Here is a 10,525-nt window from a genome sequence, read left to right as displayed (position 1 = left end):
AATCACAGTGCTTCACGCTTGGTCTGCTGCCAGTTTCTGACCACAGCAGCTCCATGTGCTGTCCCACTTACACACACGCACACACACCAGTACATATGGAAACACACACATTTTTTCCTGTCCCCTGAATAGAGCCTTTGTGCTGAAACATTTATTCTTAGTGCAGAAAAAGGGCAACCCCCTCTCAGAGATTCACACACATGAATCCCATTCAGGCTGGTAATGTAATGATGGAGCCTCCAGAGCAGGTCTGTAATCCCCCACCCCCACCCCGCCACCGCCACCGCCACCACTCGTCAGGCTTGCAGATCCCTGAGGAACACCCAACATGGCAAAACAAACACACACCAGCCCTCCACCTAATCTCCTCCCCTCTGCTGCCTCATGTCCCACCTAATCTCTCTCCCCCCTCCGCCTGCTTCAACCATCAATCCCTCCATCCCTCCATCCCTCTTTCTCTCCGATTCCTCCTCCCTCTTCCGAACATTTCTACTGAAAAGATGAGTCACTCAAAATATGACCCAGATCCCAGAAATGGGTGCAGTGGTTTGTGGGTAAAGTGTCAGGCTGCAGGCTCTCTCAGAACAAATGAACAAGAAGGGGGAGGAGGGGCTGTGTGCGAAATGGCCGCCGTCTCCACCTACATCTGAGCCCCCCCCCCCACCTCCACTGACTGCCTCGTTACCATGGAAACAGCAGCTGCCAGACAGAGGTCTGAATCAAAGAGGCGAGGGAGCGAGTGTGCGTCGTTGTCAAGGGCCAGAAATGTCAAAAACCTTCATTACATCCCAAATGCGGCTGACTGAGGCCCAGGGAGGCTTGTGTGGTTTGAGTGGGTGGGGGGGCGCAAAGAGCTTAGAGGGGGGGTTAGGATGAGGAGCCCTGGGGAGCAGGAGGAGGAGGAAGAGGGCGGGGGCGTCTGCCTTTGATCAGAAAAGACCTCATCATTGAGGAAACAGCACAAGGCCAAACTCTGCTGAACTACTCCTGATCCTTCCTCTTATATTCCTCCCATCTACTCCACTGCAGAGCATATGTGTGTGTGTGTGTGTGTGTGTGTGTGTGTGCGACTGCCTCTCTACCGGCTCTCCTTGCTCTAATCAAATCTACGTCCACCCATGTTTTACCATGGCTCACGTGGTCGTGCAGTGAGTCAGTGGGTCAGTGGGTCAGTCAGTAATCTCTTTAGGGGATGTGAAGGAGCATCGTGGGTCTGTGCAGGATGAAAAGCAGGTTGACTCAATATGACAGATCATCAGTCATCAGAGAGAGAGAGGGCGCTTACGGCATACTTCTACATCTGCTGTGTATGTCATTTCAGTGGACACCGTAAAAGTGAACCACATGTAGCTAATTATAGCAAGCCAGTGCTTTGAGATAAGTGCCAACGTAAGTGTGCAAACATGTTTACAATAGGCGGGTTTCCATTCACCCTCAAATTGTGCAAACTGAAATTGTGAATAAAAAATACGCCTAAAAAAAAGCTTTATTTTGCCAAGAATGCAATGGCGCTTTTAGGTAATATGATGCTATTGATATGCGCTTGTTAGTAGGAACTGAGTCACACAAATTACAAACTAGGCAGATATAAAAGTAAATCTTCATGTAGATCAAATTGTACAAGCCAAAAAATGACCAACAATATGAGGCTATATCATTGTTTAACAAGTCAGCAGGTATGAAACACAAAGACTGCACCAGCGGCTGTACTGAGAGGTGCAGCTGTAAAAGCACACACTCATTAAAAATATACACACTCATTAAAGATACACACAAACAACAACAGACTCAAACACTGCCAGCGGAGATGGAGCAGCAGAAACCGTCTGGGGAGCAAATGCTGCCAGACACCAGCGGTCCTGGAGGACGAGGCAGCAGAGGGCTTTAATATGCAAACACACACACACACATGCACAATCATACACAATGTGTGACTCTCGGGGTGTGAAGGTTGTCTCGGTCACCGCACAAAATGTGTGTGTTTGTGTGTAGACACATGGTACTGTTACAGTCACAGTCGCTGACAGAAACAGGAAGCTGCGGCAGAGTCGGTGTTTGTCCCTCTCAGGTGTCAGGGAGATATGTAGGTCATGTCTGGTTCATATTTTCAGGAAAGAGATATGCATCTAAAATCTACGTCACCAAAACCCATTCAGAGCATCAGCCCCACAACAGCCTATTCACTGAACAGGCTGATGGTTTGTATTCAGTGCTTTGAATAAGGAATATTATTTTACAGATAAGGCACATTCATACACAATGACAGTTAAAGGGGCTTTACTTACTGCATGAAAGAGATAAAACTGAATAACGAATAAAAAAACAAAGATCGACACTAGAGAAAAACAAGTTAGGTGTGGGCTCATATATGTAAACAGATTTTGCATATGTATGCAGAATCTGCATGCAACTGGACAAGATGTTCTTCTCTCTGTTTGAAGTCCTCGTAGGCCGAGTATTGACCAATCACGTCAGTCGTGATCGGCGAGAGGCAGAATGCATTGGCCGATATGTAATCTCAGAATCGGCTATTGTCTGACAATAAGTAAGCTATTTATACACTTTTTAAAAAAGTATCTGCATTCATATGCAGATGTCTGTTTATGGAGATAAGCAGAAATGACTGGCACATGACAGAGCCAATCTTGGCTCGGATATCCGCTGGCTTCACTGGATCAATCTAAAATATTGGCCCTCGGCCCTCAGAGACGTATTGCATCAGATCGATTGTTAACTGGCTTTGAGATTGAGTGTAGGCCATGTGAGTGAGATCCTCTTTCATAGTATATGTAATTGCAATATTAATGTATACACTGTGATTTATAATCACATTTTCTAAAGAATCAGTAAATGAATGAAGCAGAAAGGAATCTGTTGATTATTTGCTTACAAGAAAATCTATTTTACCATAAAACAGTCCTGCTCACTGATTTGCAACATCGCTGACATTGCTAAAAACCCAGAGATATTAAAAAGTGGCTAGCATGATGTAAACAGTCACTGAGATAGTGATTTTCATGCTAACATTAGGCCTCTATATAGTCTTTGGCCCAAGTCTGTAATATAATAATAGATGTATAGAAATATTTAGATACTTGATGCAGAGATGGCAGCAAATTATTCCAATGGAGTTGCACACCTGGTGCATACGCCGAGAGAGTTTCATAGCTTCTGGGTTTACTTCCATGGTATGTTACCAGCTGATTTTTAAATAGCTTTTCCCAGCATGTGGAAAGTTTTCCAAACATAAAACCACCACGGCTCTAGATTTCAGAATATAAAGAGTCATAATAGACCTTGTTTGCAGTCCAAGGTGTCCTTTTATCACTTTTACAGACATGTCTTTTACAATCATGGTCCATGGGGAAAATGCTTTTGGGCCACGGGGGATTTTTTTGCTACAATAACGCAAATGGCCATTGATAAAAATTGTCTGACAGGCTGAGCAGTGTTCCTGGGGACCTGGTATGGATTCATGCTCTGTGAGCATAAAAGTGGAGGACTGACTGACACAGAGCCATGCTGATGGCATGGCAGAAAAAAAGAGCTCGTATAAACAACAAAGAGCATATGACTTAAAGCCTTGGTTTGACAGTCAGATTGTCTAATATCATAACGGTGTTTATATTCCAAGGTTTTGTAACAAACAGCCTCCTCATGTCAGGTAAGATGATTTAGATCATAAAATGCAATGAAAAATGATTCTTCAACCTGTCCTTCTTGAGTGCATTTACAACTTCTGTCTCTAACTTTAAATAATCGATTTTCCATCTAACCGGATATTAATTTTCATTTCAGACTGAGTGTTGGACCTCCGAGTGTGTATGACTGACAGCACTGCACTGCCAGAAATCTCCTTTATTGAGCCTTATCACTTAATCCCGTCCTTTGTTCATTGAATTAATGACTCATTAGCAGATTATACTCTATAATACTATCCGACTGTAATCCGGGACCCACACACTCGTCTGGAGGACCCCAGGGTGCGTTCAAGGACAAGAAAAGAATAAAACTCTTATTCTACGGTTTATCAAGAAAGACTTAATTGTTTTCAGGGATTCTGGCTCATCATGGCTCTGTACTCTTTGTGTCAGCAGCCACAGTCAGGGTGAAAGGTCACGGGCTAAGGTCATGGTGAACACAGTCAGCTGAGCAGCCACCATGTTTACGGTGATCATGGGAGTCACACACACATACAAACTCTGATGAAAACATTAGAATAACTTTATTTATCATGGAGCATAATGTCAACAATAGTCTGCTGTGGCTTTGTCGAGTCTGATGTCATAGTGATGTCATAAGAAGTGTACGCAGCATTCGTAATCTCTGCTTGGGTCCACATGGAAACTTTAATTTTTTCCAGGCAGGGAGAGACTAATGAAAGACACGAGAGAGTGCGGGGTTCAGTGTTTTTAAAGAACTACGAGTCAGGATGTCTCAGCATTTGTTGCCATGCTAGCAGTGTGGCTGAAGCTATGATCCGTCACTTTCATCCAGCCTGAAATATTTCAAAAATTACTCTGTGTGTGTATTTATATCATAAGGTTACAGTGATATACTATATTTAGGTATACCATGGTATGAAAATTGTAAGTTATAATACCGTGTACATTTGCTACAGTATTAAATTAAAAAACCTCAATTGGACATCATTTAATTTTATTTGTATTATTTATATATATATTTTAAAATTCACTCTTTGACAAACATGTCTGTCCAGGAGAAGTAATTTGGGGGCAGGATCACATGGTTTTATGGTGCTGAAAACCTGTTGTGAACCTTACCTTGTTTATTCATTTTGGTTTTGATGCAATACGGATACAAGGGGAAAACTACAGAGACGGAGAACCAGATCAGAGAGAAATGCAGACTACAAAAAGATGCACAATTTCAGCACCACGGACACTGCCATGGATTTATCATTACAAAGTGAATTGCTGATATTGAAGCAGCACAACTGCTGACAGGCTATTTCAGAACCATGGTCGGCACCATGGATTTTACCAGAAATATTGCTCAAACATCCACAAAACAGGATAAAAAGACTTAACTAGTGGGTTAGCTAGGACTGGGCGATATGGAGAAATACCAAAATACCTCGATATAGTTGTTTTGACAGTATTGTAGGGTTGACTATTCACAAAATATTGACACAATGAGATTTTTGATAATTTATCATGAGTCGTGTGGATATAATTAGAGATTAATGGCAAATAATAGAACAGCTAGAATAATCTGTTAAGTTCAGAAAAGAACATCTCTTTACTGTAATGCAGCCTTTAAAACCAGGAAAACACAAAACTTACAATACTATGATATCCAAAATCTAAGATAATATCTAGTCTCATATAACTACATTGATACCTTATCAATATATTGCCAAACCCTAAAGCGGGCAACCAAGGATAGAAGGCAAACACAAATATACAACATTCAGTGATGTTGGATGCCCATAAGTTACAGCCACACAGCAATAAAGCCAACACGATCAAGCCACCAAACGACCCACACATGACAACAAACTACAAGTGTGCAAGCAACGTGTGGCCTCCTGCCACATAATACAATAACCAAGCAGACACGGCGGTCTGCAACACAAGCAGCAACAAACAACGCCATTTAAAAAAAAAAAAGCATTCATAACAAGCCTGGGGGGAAGTCAGGTAATTTAGGACATCAGGTAAAATGGGGCAAGTAAGCTTTTACATCTGTGGCTATTGTTTGTCATCCAGTCACATTGGAGACTTTTGAATGTTTGTTACTTAAAAACTATTTAAGATGATGCAGTGATCCATGTAAACCACAACACATTACATACACACACGTACATTGAAGGCAAAATGGCACCAAGGAAACAGGCAGAGAGAGTTTTTGGTGACATGTTTACCTGAACATGGATCTCCATGTGTTCTTAGGTCAAAAGTTTCTAAATTATTTTTACTTTGCAACATATAGCCTTTTTTAAATATAAAAAATACAGCAGCAGCAATCTCTAAAAAGCTCTAAAAGGAGCCATGGTAATATTCAGAGTTTTAGGTGGTTTTCAGCCACAATGTGTCCAAAATCACTTGACTTCCCTCCATGTCATCATCAATAATAAAAATGAAACAGCTTACCTTTGATGTCTTCATCAGACGACCGTCAGTTTGAACCAAATCCAGCAAAAAATTAAAAAAAAAGGCATGTAGTCCACTGCAGCCTGAACGAAAAGTCCAAAATTAAGTAATATCACGAGAGGGAGTGCTGTACTGCCATTACTATCACTAAATAAATCCGAGAAAGTACCGAAAGTAAACAAGTCGCCATTAATGCGGCGGCATCTCCCGCGCGCCTTTGTATATACAAGCTGTACTGAGAAGTGCACTTTACTACTTTTCCCTTTACTTTCTGCGACACGTTACTTTTAATAATAATATCTGGGACTTTGGGGAAATGCTGTGCAGTTCTCGACTGCTCCAACAGTAGTGGCAAACTTCAACTTTGGAAAAAAATGTCAAATACACTTAGATTTACTTAAATACTTCCCTGGGCGTGCAAGGGACAACATTTTCGTTCACAATAACAGCAGCCCGATCGGTAATCTCTGCTGATCTCAGTGATCAGCTGCAGCTGCTGAGCCTAACGTGGTGAAACAGGGAAGCTAAGTTAACACTGCTAGATGCTGCAGAAATAAAAATAAACTCAGTCAACTAACTGTAGCGTTATTGTCAAATTAAACGTTGTTTGCTTAAACTATGGCAACCAAATAACCACAAAGTCATCAGGTCGGCGTTGCAAACAGAACATGTACAACGTTAAATAAAGTAATGCAGCTCTTTATTGATTGTGCTAGCTAATGTTAGCTAGTAATTACACTTCATCACCTGATTAGGTACATTCATCGTAACTGGTGGCCACTGCCTCACGTCGTTACCAAAGCGGCTGTTATCATCGTGTTAAACGTTATTGTTTAATACTTTATGGTTGTCACTATCAGCAGGCAGCAGTCAGTTGCCACCGCAACAATGGCGGCGCCAACAGATGGTGTAACACACAATTTGGTCGCCAGATTTGTTTGCTTTTATACAATAAGCACCATAAATATTTTAACAGTAAAATGTGGCAAATTATTATTCACTGATTATGTCCAATACAATATATACATACACAACAGTATAATGTGTATTGTAATATAATGTAATACATATAATATATAAAGTAGTCCCGCACAAATAGTTCCGCATCTGGACACTGTTGCCAAGCAACACGTTCATGTTCCTGCTAACTAGCTTTCTATTTTATTTAAGCTAGTATTTTGTTTTGTTTTTTTATCAGGTACATTTATCTGTGTGTTTCCATGTATTTAACTACAAATGAAATTAGAGTCTGTTGAAAGTCGGTTTAGCTATTTTAGCAGGCTAACTCTTCTGAAGACATATGAACATACCTTGAGGTTTTCCGTGAAGTTTCTAGTCCTCCCTTCTTCCCTTCGTCCTTTCTGGCGGCCATTCGTTGTTTATCTCAAATATGTTTTTATATTATGTAGAAATATGTTCCTCTTTTTGGTTAAAAGTTTGTTATGATGACAGTTAATGTAAGCTAACGGTTAGTGTAATTCAGAACACCTGTATGGCGGAGTGATACAGGAAGAGGTAAAAGTGCCCTCGTGAAACGTCTCCTGTCCAATCAGATTGCTCGGTTGAAACTAACTGTTAATTACTAATACATTAATTAATAAAAAAAAGAAATAAAATAAATAAATAAAAAATCTTTATGAGTGGCACACTTAACATAAGGGGCCTTCATCTGAACACAAAGGAAACTTAATTTTTGCTATATATTTTTAAAAAGTGAAATAGTGTAGTAAAATTAATTGAACATCGACATTTTGAATTCCTTCCTGAATCATTAAAATTAAATAAATTTCTATATCAGGGAGGCAACAGCACCTGATTTTTTAAATTTTTTAAAAAAAATGTTATTATTATTATTTTTCTTAAATTTTTATTAATGTATCATTTTCTTTTCTTTTATTTTCAGAGGCAGTTATACTCCAAATTTGGAGGCAGTTATACAGAATATTTTTTAACATTTTAATATTGTTGCTGTGGAAGACTGTTGCGCTCCTTCCGTGACTATGCCTGGTGCTATATTTATTGTTGTATGTTGTACTGTACTTGTCTCATGTCTTGTTGTTGTATGTTGACCATTGTGGCAATTTTACCCAGATAAATGCATTTGAAATATGTGGATATTCAATATTTCACTCTATGAAAAAGGGTTTCCATAGTATAACGTCCAGTATACAACACTTCGAACACATTGCCAGCACTGAACATATTTCCAAAATAATTAAAGTAATATGTCCTCTCTATGGCCGATATCTCAATCACTCTGCAACCTGAAACAAAACAATCTAGATTAATGTTTTTTATCTTTTATTATTATTATTATTTTGGGGTGAACCTTCCTTTTAATCTGTACCTCATAAATCCCCCAATAATGAACGTGCAACACTAAATCTCTGGAGTAACGCTTCAACTGGGTTTGTTTTTTTACTTTGTGGCAATAGTCTCGGTTTTCCTCCAAAATATTTACTTCTGTTTTTATCATAGCTGGAGGAATAAGTGCCTAGAAGCCATTAACTGTCTTTTTATTTTCTCATATTTAAGCTATATAGTTTCTGTGAATGCTATGCCAGAATATAAAAAATTAAATTACTCATTTCATTTTAATGTGCATATGTTTACCGTCTCAAAATGCTTGACTTACACAGTAATAAACTGCTGTAACTCCACCATTCATATTCTCACGGAGGCCCCTCCATGTCCTCGTGTGTCTTTGTTAAATACAACACACATCGCTTCATTCATGGCGGCTCAGCTGGTGTTAGAAGATGCTGAATGTGATTAAAGTCTAATTCTGGCTCTCGTACAAACACAGCCTGTCTCGTACCACCCATGACTAAAACCATTAGGACCCCTGGGCTATAACGGGGCTTCGCTGTGCTACTTTTACAGTCTGCATGCAAAGAGACGAGAGGCCGTGAGTGTGTGACTGAGTGTGTGTGTAGCAAAATGATTTGTCACACTCGCAGCACACTTGGCTGAACAAAGAAGGCCCCTCTCTCGGTAACATCACAAAGCCCGGCTGTCGCTGCACGCTGATTGGCGGACAGAGAGCACCGGTTCTGTCATGTGATTGGTGCACAGCCGGAGGGGCTCAGTTATCATGAGTCAGCCCCTTTCTCTGCATGAGACGAGGGGGGAGGGGGAGAGAGACTCAGCAGAAAGAGACAGAAAGGAAGGTAGTAAGAAGAGAGAAATGACCTTTATCTTGGTTTTTATGAGTAGAGCTGCCAGCTTGCGGCTGTATGACTCCACCGACATCCAGACTCGTGTAGCAATGACAGCAGGAAATGCTGCAAACATGAACGCTGCTGAAAAGTTGCACACTCTAAAATATGTATCCTTCACACTCACTTCAACCTCACAATTAGCACATTTTCAAGATTAGTGTCACCAATTCAGCGTCTGACTCAACGTCTCCCATTTTGTTCCCCATTTAAGACACTGAAAAATGGCCAGAAGAGTGTTTCTGAAGAAAATTATGATGTCACAGTGAAGCTGACCTTTGACCTTTTGTTTATAAAATGTCATAATTGCCATGACACAAAATGTTGTTATAATTAGTGTATGAAGTCTTGATTTGTGGCAAAAACATGTTTTGTGAGGTTACAGTGACCTTGACCTTTGACCACCAAATTCCAATCAGTTCATTCTTGTGTCCCAAGTTAACGTTTGTGCCAAATTTGAAGATATTCCCTCAAGGCCTTCTTAAGAAAATCACATTCATGAGGATGAGACAGACAAGGTCACAGTGACCTTGATGTTTGACCTATGACCACCAAAATCTCAGAATTTTATTGTTGAGTCCAAGTGAACGTTTGGACCAAATTTGAGGAAATTCCCTCAAGGCCTTCTTGTGATTTTGCTCTAATGAGAAATGAGAGACAGAAAGTCACAGTGACCGTGACTCAAACATCAAGATCATTTTCATCATTGAGTCAAAGTGGACGTTTGTGCCAAATTAAAGGAAATTCCTTTAAGGCGTTCTTGAGATACTGTGTTCACAGGACAGACAAACAGACATGTGGCTCGACAACCCAAAATTAAAACGCCTCGCAGAAGCATAAAAACATAAAACATTTAAAGTGTAGAATTTCGGGGGGAACGGATCGCAGAAACGTAATCTAATATTCATAACTATGTTTTAATTAGCGTGTAATCACCTGAAAATGAAAATCGAGTTTGCTTTCTTTTTAGACTCAGCCATTAATATCTACTAAGTCCCCCATGCTGTTTCTAAGGTGGCCCAGAATCGGCGAATCAAAAGCTGGCTCTAGATGGGGCGATTTACGTTTTCGCGTCGCTGTAGTTCTCCTACATGCTTGGCACGTGGGAGAAGTTTCAGTTATGCTACCTCTCCGCTAAACGCCATAAAATCCCACATTCAACCTTTAAAGAGGCAAAGTTTAAACTCAATG

This window comes from Plectropomus leopardus, chromosome 18 (assembly GCF_026936395.1).
Source record: "Plectropomus leopardus strain MGB_pleo_1.0 chromosome 18, ASM2693639v1, whole genome shotgun sequence".
Classification (NCBI taxonomy): Eukaryota; Metazoa; Chordata; class Actinopteri; order Perciformes; family Serranidae; genus Plectropomus; species Plectropomus leopardus.
The sequence above is the reverse complement of the archived record's forward strand: the minus strand, read 5'-3'. Positions refer to the sequence as shown.